Source organism: Hyperolius riggenbachi, chromosome 2 (assembly GCF_040937935.1).
Source record: "Hyperolius riggenbachi isolate aHypRig1 chromosome 2, aHypRig1.pri, whole genome shotgun sequence".
NCBI lineage: Eukaryota > Metazoa > Chordata > Amphibia > Anura > Hyperoliidae > Hyperolius > Hyperolius riggenbachi.
The window spans coordinates 321,391,049-321,407,257 of record NC_090647.1 but is presented as its reverse complement, the minus strand read 5'-3'; the positions used below and the strand labels follow the sequence as shown (position 1 = coordinate 321,407,257).

The 16,209-nt window shown below is 43.1% G+C and overlaps 1 long non-coding RNA gene across 1 annotated transcript; it reads right to left on the bottom strand.

Moving 5' to 3' along the window:
- Positions 1 to 202: 202 nt before the first annotated feature.
- Positions 203 to 16,001, bottom strand: LOC137544407 (uncharacterized). Its single transcript, XR_011025856.1, has 3 exons — positions 15,829 to 16,001; positions 9,224 to 9,268; positions 203 to 812 (listed from the first exon to the last, which is right to left on the bottom strand). It is a non-coding gene; the product is annotated as an uncharacterized lncRNA (long non-coding RNA).
- Positions 16,002 to 16,209: the final 208 nt, after the last annotated feature.

Genomic DNA, 16,209 nt, shown 5'->3' with positions numbered 1-16,209 from the left:
ATAACTAATGCTGCCATTAGCTTGAAAGTCTGACGCTGCTGGGGCAAAAGACTCATACACCCCCAGCAGTTGCAAAGTTGGACAAATGTAGCTGTAAACATTTCAGGCAAGACAATAAATAGCAAAACACCTTCTATGTATTTCAAGTTGGAATTTAATTGAATGTAAAATCTGTCATGGTATAATGTCACATCATGAAATTCATTTTTACACTATTGTTATTGCGGACTAGACCATTATTTTACCACAAAATTTAAGTTATAATTAAACATTTTATATAAAACTACATTTACACAAGGATAGTAATGTTATAAATTAAAGTGGACCTGAACTCAGAGCTTCCTCTCTGCTCTAAAAGATACGCAACAGCATAATAAACTTTCCAAGAATAAATTTTCTTTGTTACAGCTTATGCAAATCCTGCAATAAATCCACACTGTTTCTACTTCCTGCTTCCATGGAAGCAGACATATTGTTAACATCCTGTATTTTCAAATGATGTTATCTGCCGTGGTAGTCAGGTGACACATGGGAGAGATCAAGTTACAACTTGTTATTAGACAGAGATGAGGGGGATTAAACAGGCTAAACTCTCTAAATACATACAGGGTGCATTTCTCTATGTTTTCCTTTCAATCCAGTGCAAGAATTCAGGTCCACTTTAAACAAAGCTTGTATTACAAGTCCATCAAACAACATCCTGGTTCCATTTATATATTCTTTGTTACTGGAACCATAGCAACAATATCTGTACTTTTTGCTTCAGATAATACATCACAGAATATTCCAAATAAGGCAGAGGCTGACTAGTCCTAGAAGTAAAAAATAAAATACAATCAGAACTCTTGATATTGGTAAAGTTATGTCTTAATACATAAGTCTATTCCACAGTGCAAGCCTTTCTCTTGTAGCATTTGGTATATGTGGCCTCAGGTGGGCCAGTCAAGTAGCCCTCCAGTATAGGTAGGTAGCCAAAGCTGCAACTCCTCAGTATAGATAGCCACTCCTGTATGGATAGCCATGGTGCTCCTGATGAGTCATCACACTACAAGACAGTCAGAAACGAGGAGATGCTGGTGACAGACATGTGGAGCTCTTTGAAGTTTATTTGGTATGCGCATTTTATCTAGAGTAGTGTGAATGGAATTCCCTTTTTCACATTTTTATTGGAATAAACGTTTAATTATCTGGTGTTGTTTTAGGCTGGTTTCACATATATTGTGGTGCTCTCATCCTGTGGCAGGAAAGCCTGGGGTAGAATGATGACATCGCACCAGGCCCCCGTCCATATTACCTTGTAGAAGAATGTGCCAAAAGGGTAATATGCATAGTGCTGCCCCCGCTCAGTGACATACTCCCTGCCGGACAGGAAGTATGTCACTTAATTACTGTCACTCTGCTCATGTGTGCCACTACCGCAATCACTCATGCACACTCACCGCATTGCCATAGACTTGCATTGCTACATAATCCATGAGGTAGGCATGGATCATGCGGCAAGGCACTGCAGAGTTTGTAGCGTGCTTTGGCGATTTTGCTGCTTCCGTCACACTGCATTGCATCGCCATAGTGTGGTGGCGAAAAAAAACAAGATATAGATCATTTTGTTGTGATAAGTAGTAGTAACGTTATTGGCAAATGAATGGAAGGAGTGCTGAAATGTGAAAACTGCTCTGGTTCTTAAGGGGAAAAACCCCTCAGTAGTAAAGTGGTTAACCACTTCAGCCTGCAAATGTTTTCACCTCAAGGATGGATGCAATTCCCCTATCAGCACTCATCCCATTAATTCGCCAATAACTTTATCACTACTGACCATACGTAAATTATTCGGTCAATAATTACAAGCACTTATTTGCTAACATAACAGTAAGATACCTTCATAACTTACACATTAAAAAAGCTGTGTCCCTAAGGCAACTATTTGTTTTTATTTGTTTTTGTTTTTTTACACTGTAAAGGGGTAAACTGAGTGAATATATTTGAATGGATACTTTAAGCAGTCCCTCAAATAAAATAGAAGTGGGAAGGTTGTACAAACAAAATTGTATCATTAGTTTCCACCTTTAGAGAAGCAACTGTTGCTGCCCTTCAGTCTAGGAAGGTTTTTAGGTCACTTCAAACTATTTGAAGTCCATCATTCTGCAACAAGAAATATTATTCTGGAAAATATTGAAGACAGCCGCCAATCTTCCAAAAACTAGATGTTCTAGTTAAAACTCCTGCTGATGTCTTACTGTCCCAATTCTCAGGGAAATTGCAAAAAAAAGTCAGTGAGCCATAAGACCCTCGGGACAAATCTAGAAGAGTCTTAATAAGGTCACCACAGGGCAGTCTTTGGTGATTAAAGGTGGCCATACTGTAACGAAACAGACCACGTACCTGCAGTATTGGAGTCTGAAGTGTGGAGGGCAGCGGCTCTTGCAAGTCACCCCACAGAACCTCTGAAGTGAGGACAGAGTCTCTGGGAGGCGAAGGGCAGAAGCGCTAACAGACCAAGCGGCGTGACCAGGATGAATCTGCAGCACTTCCGCGGGCTGAGTACGGGTGTGCAATAACTCAGCAACCGATGCAGTAGTTGGATAGTGAGGCAACAGCGTAGTCTTGATCCTTTTCCAGAGGTCAGCAACGGAGCGGGTTCTCATACAGGCCAGGGTCGATAACAGAGCAGGTAGTCGTCCAGAGCAGGAATCGGTAACAAATCGGGTAGTCAGACAAGCAGAGGTCGGTAACAAGGCGGGTAGTCGTAACAGGCAGAAGTCGGTAACCAGGCAGGCAATCATACAACAGGAATACAGGAACAAGGGCAGAGTCAAAGCTCACGTCACGGGAGAACCTCTCACTTGCTGCAATACAACAGCACTGAGGCCATGTTCTCTTTGGACTTATATAGGCCGTTTGACGCATGGCCGCGTCAACGCGTCCAAACGTACGCGTGCGCGTGCATGCGTAATTACGTCATGTACACGCGGACGTCCCTCCGCAACGCGCCTGCGCAGTACACTCAACCCGCGCCTTCCGGCGCTGAGGCCAATGCCACTGCACATGACGCGAACGGACGCAAACCGCCAAGACCCCACGCCTAATGGAGCGGCGGCCTGCCCCAGGACGCACGCGCACATCCGTTCGTGTCAGCCGCCGAGTCCGTACAGGTAGGTGACCGTGACAATGCCCCCCCTAAGGGGCAGCCTCCGGATGCCCTGAGGTGCTGGTTTATCAGGATATTTTTGATGAAAAGCTGTTATCAGTCTGTTGGCATGAATATTGGAGACAGGTTCCCATGTATTTTCTTCAATGCCATACCCTTTCCATTTGATCAAATATTGTATCTGCCTGCCTCTTCTCCTGGAATCGAGTATGGCCTCTACTTCGTATTCTTCCTCATTTTCCAACACCACAGGAGGAGGTGGTCCTATGCCACGATCAGGAAATGAATCCAGAACCACAGGTTTCAACAAGGATACGTGAAATACTGGATGTATCTTGTACGTTGCAGGTAGTGTTAATTTATATGCTACCGGACTTATCTTCTTATTTATAGGAAATGGTCCTATAAATTTTGGTCCTAATTTCCGAGAAGGACCAGGAAGTCTTAGATTAGTAGTAGATAACCACACCAGATCTCCTTCTTCCAACACCAAATCCCCTCTTCTATGCAGATCAGCCTGTTCCTTGTAGCGCTCCTGTGCTTTTGACATCGTTTCTTGTAACAGTTTATTATTCTGCGTAATCAATTTGGCCCATGAGTCTGCTGCAGGCACCAAAGTTTTGCTATTAACATCAGGTATAACTGTAGGGTGAAAACCATAATTGGCAAGGAAAGGCGATTGATTGGTTGAAGCGTGAATTGAATTGTTGTAGGCAAATTCTGCCAGAGGTAAAAGTTGAACCCAATCATCTTGAGAGTAACTAATAAAGCATCTTAAGTATTGTTCCAGAGTTTGATTCGTCCTTTCTGTTTGCCCATTAGATTGTGGATGGTAAGCGGAAGAGAAGAATAATTGGATGTTCAGAAGTTTACACAGAGCAGTCCAGAATTTTGATGTAAACTGCACACCCCTATCTAATACAATATCATTGGGTATGCCATGTAGTCGTACGATCTCTTTAACAAAAATTGTTGCTGTAGATTTGGCCGTGGGTGTCCCTTTCATCGGTAAGAAATGAGCCATTTTGGAAAGGCGATCTACCACCACAAATATGGAATTATAACCTTCAGATGGTGGAAGTTCCACTATAAAATCCATTGAGATTGAGTGCCAAGGCCTTGGAGGTACTGGTTAGGGTTTCAACAATCCCCATGGTTTAAGCTTGGATCCTTTACATCGGTTACAGGTTGGGCAGGATGCTATATACTTCTTGAAGTCGGTCCATAGTCCAGGCCACCAATAGGATCTTTGGATTAACTCTGCTGTCTTAAGACTACCAAAATGTCCCGCTAGAAGATGGTCATGGCATAGCTTAAAAACTTGCACTCTGAATTTTTCCGGAACAAAAATCTTATCTTCAAAGAACCATAATCCTTCTTTCTGAGATAACTTTGATTGGACATTATGAGGTGGAGACAGTTTTTCTAACTTAATATTTTTAACTAGATCTGATTGTAGTAACAAGAAATGCTGACTGGACAAGATGGTAGTGGGTTCCTCTTGATCATTGTCTTCAGGAAACATGCGAGACAATGCATCCGGTTTCCCATTTTTATTTCCTGGCCTGTATGTTATATGAAATGAAAATCTTGAGAAGAAAAGTGCCCATCTTGCTTGACGTGGATTTAATCTTTTTGCAGTTTTCAAGTATTCTAAATTTCGATGATCTGTAAATATCAAAACAGGATTAGCAGCTCCTTCCAACAGATATCTCCATTCTTCGAGGGCATCTTTAATGGCCAACAATTCCCGTTCACCAACATCATAATTCCTCTCTGCAGAGGATAGTTTTCTTGAGAAGAAGGCTACTGGGTGCATTAGAGACTTTGGGCCCTGTCTTTGTGAAAGTATAGCACCAATTGCTGACTCAGAGGCATCTACTTCAAGAATAAATGGTAATGTTGGATCTGCATGTTTGAGGATCGGGGCTGACGTGAACAGTTGTTTTAATTTGTCAAATGCCGTCTGAGCGTCTTGATTCCAGAAAAAATGTTTCTGTTGTTTTGTAAGTTGCGTTATAGGTAAAACGATGGAGGAAAAGTTTTTGATAAATCTCCTATAAAAATTTGCGAATCCTAGGAACCTTTGAACCGCCTTCTTATCCACAGGTGGAGGCCAATCCTTGATTGCTTGAACTTTATGTGGGTCCATAGTAAAACCTTCAGCGGAGATTACTAATCCTAAGAATTGGATTACTTCTTTGTGAAATTCACATTTTTCCAGTTTTACATATAGATTATGTTGTCTTAAACGATTTAAAACTAATTGCACCTGATTACAGTGTTGTTGTTCAGAGGCAGAAAATACCAGGATGTCATCAAGATATACAATAACAAAGTGATCAATCATATCCTTAAATATATCATTGATGAAGTGCTGAAATGTAGCTGGTGCGTTGCATAGTCCGAATGGCATAACCAGATATTCGAAATGTCCGAAGCGGGAACGGAATGCTGTCTTCCACTCATCACCAGCACGTATTCTTACTAAATTATATGCCCCACGCAGATCAAGTTTCGTAAAGATCTTTGCTTCTCTTAATCTCTGAAACAACTCTGGAACCAATGGCAGTGGATACTGATTTTTAACCGTCACTTTGTTCAATTCCCGATAGTCCACACAGGGCCTCAAGGATCCATCCTTCTTTTGCACAAAAAAGATTCCAGCTCCGGCTGGAGACCTAGATGGCCTAATAAACCCTTTTTCTAAATTTTCATGGATATATTGCTTCAGCGCCTCCTGCTCAGGGTCTGACAGTGAAAACATACGCCCAAAAGGGATTGGAGCGCCAGGTACCAGGTCAATTGGACAATCATAGGGTCGATGTGGGGGAAGTTGGTCAGCTTTCTTTTTGTCAAACACATCCAAAAATTGATGATAACATTCTGGTATACTCTCAGCATGAAGGGATACATTCAATAATGGACCAGTAGATTCCTTGTATTCCGGAGTACAACATTCCCCACAATAGTTGGATGAGAAGATAACGGATCCTGTGGCCCAGTTGATAACGGGATTGTGGGCCTTAAGCCAAGGAAGACCCAGGATAACAGGATACATAGGAGATGAGACTAAGTCCAAACGAAGAAATTCTTGATGTTGGGTTGAAATTGTGGTTAGGATTGGCGAGGTTTCCATAATAACAGGTCCTGAATTGATAGAGGATCCATCGGCGAGATGAATATGTAATGGATTCTTCCGGTTTTGTAGAGGGAATTGATGTTTAGAGGCAAACGCTATGTCCAAGAAACAGCTGCAAGCTCCTGAATCGATAATAGCCGAGGTGTTAAGGGTTTTTCCTGGAAGCTGAAAAGAAATGGGAACAACACAGTAATTAGTAGGATCGGTAAGTGTTTCCGGGATATAGGTAATGTTAGGCTTATTCTTACCCGCAGGTTTCACAGGACAGGTTCTCACAAAGTGACCGGCTGTGCCACAGTACATACACAAGTTCTCTCTTCGGCGGCGCTGTCTCTCCTCAGGACCTAATGAGGAACGAATTAGTCCGAGTTGCATGGGTTCGGGCTGATCTGAGGGATTAGGGGGTGTTGTCATTGGAGGTGGGTTCCAGAAGAAACGGGAGGTGCTACTCTTTTCCAGTTGTCGTTCCCTAAAACGACGATCAATCTGTATGGCCAGTTGAATTAATTCTTCTAGAGTCCCGGGAATGCCTACACGAGCCAGTTCATCCTTTAGACTTTCCGAAAGACCCAGACGGAATTGATGGATTAGTGCAGATTCATTCCAGGTCGTATCTGTGACCCAACGTCGGAATTCAGAGGTATATTCCTCCACAGGCCTCTTCCCCTGACGGAGGTTTCGGAGCATCGCCTCTGCAGTAGCCACCCGTTGTGGATCATCATATAGTGAAGCCATGGTTGTAAAGAATGCAGCCACAAAATTCAAAGCTGGGTCTTGTTTTTCCCGAAGGTTATGGGCCCAGGATTGTGGGTCTCCCAGTAGTAGTGAAATGACAAACCCCACCTTAGTATCTTCTGTAGCAAAGGTGCGGGGCTGTAATGAAAAATATAGTTCACAGGAGTGACGGAAAGCTCTGAATTTTGTACGATCTCCGGAGAATCTCTCAGGTATTGGTACTCGAGGTTCTGGGGCAGCTACGGCTGCAGCTGCAGGGACTACAGGCAGAGGGGCTGCATTTACAGGTCCTACAGCAGGAGGAGCAGTACTAGCAGGCAGAGTTGATAGCTCGTTTAGTCTAACTTTCAGACGGGTATAGCCAGCTTGCAAGTCTTTAAAGGCATCGGTGAGTGTCGCCATTTGTGTATATAGGGCGTTTAGTACCCTTGCTGCCTCCCCAGACTCCATTCTGTGGCTGTTGTATTTTGTAACGAAACAGACCACGTACCTGCAGTATTGGAGTCTGAAGTGTGGAGGGCAGCGGCTCTTGCAAGTCACCCCACAGAACCTCTGAAGTGAGGACAGAGTCTCTGGGAGGCGAAGGGCAGAAGCGCTAACAGACCAAGCGGCGTGACCAGGATGAATCTGCAGCACTTCCGCGGGCTGAGTACGGGTGTGCAATAACTCAGCAACCGATGCAGTAGTTGGATAGTGAGGCAACAGCGTAGTCTTGATCCTTTTCCAGAGGTCAGCAACGGAGCGGGTTCTCATACAGGCCAGGGTCGATAACAGAGCAGGTAGTCGTCCAGAGCAGGAATCGGTAACAAATCGGGTAGTCAGACAAGCAGAGGTCGGTAACAAGGCGGGTAGTCGTAACAGGCAGAAGTCGGTAACCAGGCAGGCAATCATACAACAGGAATACAGGAACAAGGGCAGAGTCAAAGCTCACGTCACGGGAGAACCTCTCACTTGCTGCAATATAACAACAGCACTGAGGCCATGTTCTCTTTGGACTTATATAGGCCGTTTGACGCATGGCCGCGTCAACGCGTCCAAACGTACGCGTGCGCGTGCATGCGTAATTACGTCATGTACACGCGGACGTCCCTCCGCAACGCGCCTGCGCAGTACACTCAACCCGCGCCTTCCGGCGCTGAGGCCAATGCCACCGCACATGACGCGAACGGACGCAAACCGCCAAGACCCCACGCCTAATGGAGCGGCGGCCTGCCCCAGGACGCACGCGGACATCCGTTCGTGTCAGCCGCCGAGTCCGTACAGGTAGGTGACCGTGACACATACACTGGTCGATGTGCCATTAGATCGACCAGCTGACAGATCCCTATCTGATCGAATCTGATCAGAGAGGGATCGTATGGCTGCCTTTACTGCAAACAGATTGTGAATCGATTTCAGCCTGAAACCGATTCACCATCTGCTGAGCTGCTCCTGCCGCCTGTCCCCCCCCGTATACATTACCTGATGCTGGCTCCGGGTCCTCTTCTCCGCATTGCACGGCTCTGTTCCGGCTCCATTACGGCGCTTCCTGTGTTACTCCGTGACCAGGAAGTTCAAATAGAGCGCCCTCTATTTGAACTTCCTGGTCACTGCAGTGACACAGGAAGCGCCGGGATGGATGGAGCCGGAACAGAGCCGTGCAATGCGGAGAAGACGCCCGGGAGCCAGCCTCAGGTAATGTATACTTGATCGGATCGGCCGCCGCTAGAGACGCGCACTTTACCCGCGGGCGATCGAGGGTAATTTCCCGCACGGCGCGATCGACGGACCGATCCGATTTCGGGAGGAAATCGGATCGGCGGCTGCGTTTACCGCGAACGATTGGCAGCAGATTCGATCCCAGAATCGAATCTGCTGTCGAAACGGCCGGGAATCGAGCCAGTGTATGGCCTGCTTAAGTGTTTTTTTATGGGGGTGTTGGTGCATTTTATCCTGCAGTTTTTGCTGAAGGTAAATACTTATTTATTTATTTTTTTTATCATACATCCATTTTGGAAAGTTCACATATGTCACATATGTAGTGCTAAATGAGAGTAACAAAACAGATTATTCAAAACTTTTTTTTGTTGTTGTGTGAACTGATTTTTTCATTTTATGCAGTTGATTGCTAAGATGTATAGTATACTGAATTCTGTTGGCGATAATGTCATTATAGGTTAAAAAATAAATAAAAACAAACTAAATCAGTTATTAACCATTACCTGTACTTGTCAGACGAACAATAGCAGCATTCATGCTTACAGGATCTGGAGGGAAAACAGAGCATTGCTTAATTAGTGTTAGGGTCACAACCATACTATTACACTATACTGCCTAGTGCCACTTTGCAACTATTAGTTTTGCCAAGATCAAAGTGATGAAATTATTTAATGTTAAGGGACCAACTGAGGTGCTTGAATTTGACTGAAAGTGAAAACCCTTCCCACTACCCAGTCAAGTCTTGTAACAAGCTTTTAAAATAAGAGGAGAGTTTTTTTTATGTTGTTGCCCATTATATTGAATGGTATCCCCTAATATTTACAAACATTACTTGATGAGAACTGGATAATAACAGAGCATAAACTATTTCCACTTTATTAAGTGAACCTGAAGTGATGTATAGCTTGAGAGTTTTCAAATCCACAGAAGAAGCCGACACCATCTGTTGATTATATGCTCTTTTAAACCAACGGATGTTGCCAGCTTCTTCTGAGGATTTGAAAACTCCCGACTGGTGTTCAAGGAAGCCGTGGCACATCCCACTGAAGTTCTGAAGTATGCACTCCATTTGCTATTGCTTATCGTGAAGTATAGCTTAAGAGATGTGAAGTATTAGCCCTAATGAGTACCCTCTTGGAATCCCATATTCTTACTGTATTTGTAAGAGTTAAAGTGAATGGGAACCTTTTTTTTTTTTTTTTTTTTTTTGTTATTTTCAATACCTGAGCATTTACCTATTACTCTCCTGTGCTGCTCAGTCCCCTTTTTGTTTCAATCACTGCAGCTTGGCACCCAAAATCTCATTTATAAAAATTTGACCAGTTTGGTCGAATATAACACTATTGGGAGGAGGCAGAGCTTATTTCCCCTGCTCTGTCTCTCCTCTGTCATTCATTGCCATCACCTCCCCTCTCCCCGCCCCTCTGAGCCGCGCTCCTGATATTGCGTGGCTCGCCCGGTCTAACTCTCAGAGCGGCGCATACTAATGCTACGCACCACAAATCGGCCAAGTGAAGGTTTATCATCCCATACCTTCACGTGTTATGTGCAGCCGGCTCTTCTTTTGCCTCACAGAATAGGCAACTGTCATCACAAATTGAGTGCGCGCACGCTCTACTGTGCGCGCACACATGTTCTCATGGCTGCGCGTCAGAAACTACTGTCTCTCGCGTGGCTTTACCGGCGATACCAGAAAGGAAGAGGCTGCTGACCCGGAAGTGAAAGCAAAGGGCAGCAGCCATCTTGGACGAGTTGGGCATCGGTAATGGGGTAAAATAAACGGATCCAGGGGCAGGGGAGCGGCAAATATACAGTAAGGTAACTGCTGTGATCATTTTGAAAAAGTGAATGTGTTTTGTTCTGGTTTTTAATTTTTGATTCTCATTGGCTTTAATAATCTACATTTACATTTTAGACATTGTTTCCAGTGGCAATGGAAAAAAAAAACAAATCACAAAAAATGGCAAGAAAAAAAAATTACAAAAAAATGGCAAAAAAAAATCGCATTTTTTCCTGCGTGCTTGCTATGAGATTTTAGAGCATTTGAAAACTGATATTCACTTTTACAGAATGGGATAGACATACTACTTTCAATTCAGGACCACTGTAAGGCAACATTGCAACTGTAGAGAACACCAATTGTAACATTGCAATTGTAGAGAACACCAACTGTAGAGAACACCAATTGGTAAGGGTACCAATTTCACACTAACACGTTGAGTTGCATTGTAACTCATATGGTTTTGCGTACTGCTAGTCAAAGTCTATGAACAGTTCACACCTCATCAAAAGGAATGCAACTGATTCTGTTGTTGAAAAAGACGCAGTGCATTCCTAGAATCGCACAAGATCGCGCACACAATTTTTGTCAATCACAGTGCACATTGGTCAGTTGCTTCTTCTAACCCCTGATGTTTTGCTGCCTTATGCGGTAATGTTAAAAAAATGTTAAAAGCTATGATTCACAGCTATAACCCTTGTGTGGTTCACCTTGTGGATGATCTGGCTCTGGCATCAAGGTATGAGATGAGTACTTCCATTAATTGGAAGATCAAGGAAATAGGGATCCCTCAGGGATGCAGCAGGATCATGTTAGGAAGCATCCAGGACAGAGATGTACAGCTGTAGCTAATGCATGCTTACTATTTTTTAATATTTTTTTAAAAGCATAATAATAATAATTATTATTTCTTTCTTTCTTAGGGTACCAACAAGTGAATTTTATTTGGGAAACTGACTTTATAATAGGTTGGGGACCAGATCATTTTGTGCCTATCAATACACTTGCAAGCTTGATCTATTAAATGCAGAATATTAATAATGACCACTAGATGTCGCTATTGACTTTAAAAAAGTGTAGTGTATTTTTACTATTGTAAAATGTGCTGTAACAAGCTAAACCTGACCAACAGATAGATCTCACTCAGATCATTACCTGATTATTACCTGATCAGAAAAAGATCTATCTGATCAAATCCCCCCACCCACTACATACAGATTTTTAATAAATTTCAGCATGAAATCTATTGAAAATCTGTGCGCACTGCCTGCCAGATCCCCAGGTCTCCCTGTCCTCCTCCGGCCATACACAGTAGTGAGCTCTCACCTATCCACCCCGCATCTTCTATCCACTCTGCTCTGTTTCTTGTCTCTTCTCTCCCAGGGGCCATGTAATGTGATAAACACTGGAGGGTAAACACCACAGGCACAATGTCATGTACTTTATGTGACCACTAGAGACCTCTAGTGTTTGACCTCTACTGTTTATCACATGTCACAGGCCTCCAGGAGAGAAGAGACAGGAGACAGCTATTACCTAAGAGAGTAACCAAGCAGCTCGGGGTGACCCAAATCACTAGCAATGTATAGGGGGATAAAAGAGACCGAAAAGCCCTCCTACTAATAAGCAATGCTTGGTGAAAGAAGGCAAATTTCACCAAGCATTGCTTATTAGTAGGAGGGCTTTTCGGTCTCTTTTATCCCCCTATACATTCCTAGTGGTTTAAGTCACCCTGAGCTGCTTGGTTACTCTGTTGTACTGGTCCAAGCCCTATCCCATACAGCCATATCAATCTCTGCCATGTACTGATGAGGGCCAAAAGCCCGAAACAGGCTATCTACATGTGGGGTTGTTGTGGCTGTGTAATATTTAAAGCTATAGGCTTGCTATACACCAGCGGTTCTGGATGCTAGCCTGGCTTACAGGGGCGAAAAGGCATAATTTGCATATTCAGTAGTGGTGCATTGTGGGTAACCACAATTGTTCACTTATAGCTGAATTATTGCAAATTTTCTTCTATTACCTAGGGTGTCCAAAAGATTGTCCTAAGATCTGAAATGGGAAAACAACAATGCTGCTATCATCAAGAAAGCCCAGCACAGGCGGCTGAAAAACTAAAGCCCACCCTAGGGAGTAATGGAGGTGGAGTTTTATTTTGCTATTATTGAATCCATGCTTTATGTACTCTTATTCATTTCTGTGCTGCCTGTCTGAATGTCATGTTGTATGTCAAATTCCATGTAAGTTTTTGTGTTTGTAAAGATTGTTCTGTGCATTTATTGTGCCAAACTATTAAATCCAAGTGTCTGTTTACTCCTGCCCTGAACCCTCACCTGCATACCCAATCCTATTATTGGCTGCTTTTTTTTCTGACTGAACTTTTTCACATTTCTTAGCATTGTTATTTTTTACATAGGCTGTCTTAGTGGGATAGAAACAAGTCATTTTTACATTTGGTGACATTTAAGGATATTTTGATTAGAAGTGTTTTGTCTCCACAGATTGTTTTGAGAAAAAATTCCCCTTACTTATATTGTCTGGATATACATCCTACAGCTGAGTTGTTTTGCTACATGATGTCCATGTAAACTGCTGAATCCAGTATTTGTGAGTCTGGACTTTCCTGACTTATCTGTTCCCAGAATAATTCCGGGATATTGTGTCTGGAATTTCACAAGCTCCACCCTCATTGCATTTCAGAGTAGCAGAATAAAAATACTCCAAACAAAAACACAGCATGACATTCACAAATGATGAGCTTTGACAAATAGTAACCTTTTCCTCCAGGTCAGAGGTCAGACATCAACTTTGCTTCGCTGACTGTAATATGAAAACCCTTCCTCTGCATTTGATGAAAACGTAGCCTGTTTTAGTCTACTGTAAACTTGTCTGCCTATAGACATAGCATGTTAACAGACTGTTACTGTAGCACCTATAGTCTCCTAGTCCTAATTATATTTCAGGGCTGGTTCTAGACATTTCTCTTCTGTATGTTCTTTTTGGTTGTTGATTTACAACAAAATTAATAAAACATATATACAAATGATTCCCAGGACACTACTTTAAATAGTTTAAACACGTAAATACTTCTTAGAGACGGGCCTGTTTTAAAGATTCTTCTTTTTTTCAGATTTCTTTTTGTTTCAAAAAAGAGAATATACAGTAAAGGAGCAATACAGACTGCCATAGCAATAAAAAACATTGCTCAATTAAAATAAACATTGCAGAATTGCTACAAAGTCCAATATCCAGCAGCATACTGTATAATCATTGAAGAAAAACAAAGGAAAAGAGAAACACAAATAAAACAGAAGATCAACCACCATCTTATGCAATAGACCGATCACTTTACTAGGTGAAGGTTAAAGAGACCACTAGTATACTTTATATGACCCTGGAGAAGTATAATGCAAATAGGAATTACAGCCAAAACTAGTAGAAGAGGAAAGCATCAATGGGACACCATTGACTCCAAGTACTAAGAAATTTATCAGACTTATTGGAGATAGAGGACGTGATGTGTTCTAGTTAGAGATGGTCCGAACCTCCGATTTTCGGTTCGCGAACCTCCCGCGAAAGTTCAGTTTGCGCGAACTTTCGCGAACCGCAATAGACTTCAATGGGGAGGCGAACTTTAAAAAATAGAAAAAAATGATGCTGGCCACAAAAGTGATGGAAAAGATGTTTCAAGGGGTCTAACACCTGCAGGGGGCATGGCGGAGTGGGATACACACCAAAAGTCCCCGGGAATAGTCAGGAATGGACGCAAAGCAGCGTTTTAAGGGCAGAAATCACATTGCATGCTAAATTGCAGGCCTAAAGTCCTTTAAAACATCTTGCATGTGTATACATCAATCAGGTAGTGTAATTAGTGTACTGCTTCACACTGACACACCAAACTCACTGTGTAACACACCGCAAACAGCTGTTTGTGTAGTGACGGCCGTGCTGGACCGTGGCCAGAGTACAGGCGATAGCGGTTTTCAAGCCCATATGGTAGTTAGGCATAGGTAGGCATCCCAGTAGTTAGCTAGGCATAGGTCGGTGTCCCAGTAGTTAGCTAGGCATAGGTAGGTGTTCCCATATAGGTAGGTAGGTGCCCCAGTAGTTATCTAGGCATAGGTAGGTGTCCCAGTATAGATAGTTAGACAGGGCCTGGCACAGTATAGCGATTACCAAGGTCCAGCCGCAACAGATAAGGCTGTATAATGCAGTCTCACTGGGCATGGCAACATAACAAAAAAAAATAGATCACAAGAACAAGATTAGCTCTCAAAAGAGCTGTTGTGGGGTGCTATTTTAGCAATAAGAATCAGCAAGGAGCAAGCTAACAAGCCTACAAGAGCCTAACTAATCTTTCCCTATGAGAGAGTCTACAGCAGCTGTCCCTTCTCTATTTACTGCAGGCACACGAGTGAGTCCAAAGCCTGACGCTGCCTGCCTTTTATAAGGGGGGGGGGGAGTGGCTCCAGGAGAGAGTGTAGCCTGATTGGCTACAATGTGTCTGCTGACTGTGATGTAGAGGAACAAAGTTCACCCTAATGTTGCATCATGGGGGCGAACCGAACTTCCGCAAAAGTTTGCGGTTCTCTGCAAACCACCGGAAGTTCACTGGGTACCGTTCGCCGGTGAACCAATCGGGCGATCTCTAGTGAGTAAATTTCCTTTATTCTAAGGATTAAGACTGATCTAGGGGGCGGGGGAGCTTTCCAGGGTTTGTGCTAAGAGAGATTGGGCTGCGTTGCAAACATGTGCAATGAATGCGTTGGAGTCTTTAGATAGGCGTGGGTTATACAGTATGTGGAATAATGCGGCCCAAGGGTCGGACAGGACATCTCTACCGAAGACATCAGATATTAGGTGAAAACACATACCCCAAAAATGCTTGATCACAGGGCAACTTAACTAGCAATGCAATTGATCAGCACTTTGTCCGCAGCCCCTAAAACATACATCGGTAGATATTAGGCCCCACTGAACCAGTTCTGAGGGAGTGGGGTACCAGTAGTAGAAGATTTTGTAAGAACGCTCCCTTAAAATACTATTAATAGAGGATCTAGCCCATTGTATAGTTTGTGCCAGACGAGAGGCTCTATGGTAATGCAATAATTTTGGGGCACCAAATCCACCTTGCAGTTTTCTTCTGGCTAGGATTTGGATTCGTCTTATTATTAAAAAATTTGGATCTCCATGACCATCTCTAGCACCGAGACATATTGCATTTGTGTGTGTAAGCACCTGAGGATCTTTTGGAGGCATTTTTCCCAGCATATGGCTGCCATGAAAAACAGCAAGGGTTTGAGAGTAATATAAATTATATGGTCTTACCATAGCAGCACTTTGTAACATTGTTAAACATGAGATCAACAGGACAACAGGTGGAGTCAGAAAGGATGCAGGTGTCATCATTCACACATGGCTCTGACCCACTACCGCTCTCATCCATGGCACAGGTACAGTTGTCTCCATTGCACTGCTTGTATGTGCAGTTAGAGCAAAGAACACCTAATGGAACAACGAAAATAACATAAACTCCATCATCTAGCTATATTGATTTGGAATGTGTTTGCTGGGGTCATATAGGCTAAAATGTAGTAGAGACTTGTAGCTACAAGTCTCTCTCTCTCTCTCACTAGCCATATTTAGAGTACAAATGCATGGAGATACAAATCACTAGAAATCAACAAACAAAATCTAATAATATACAGT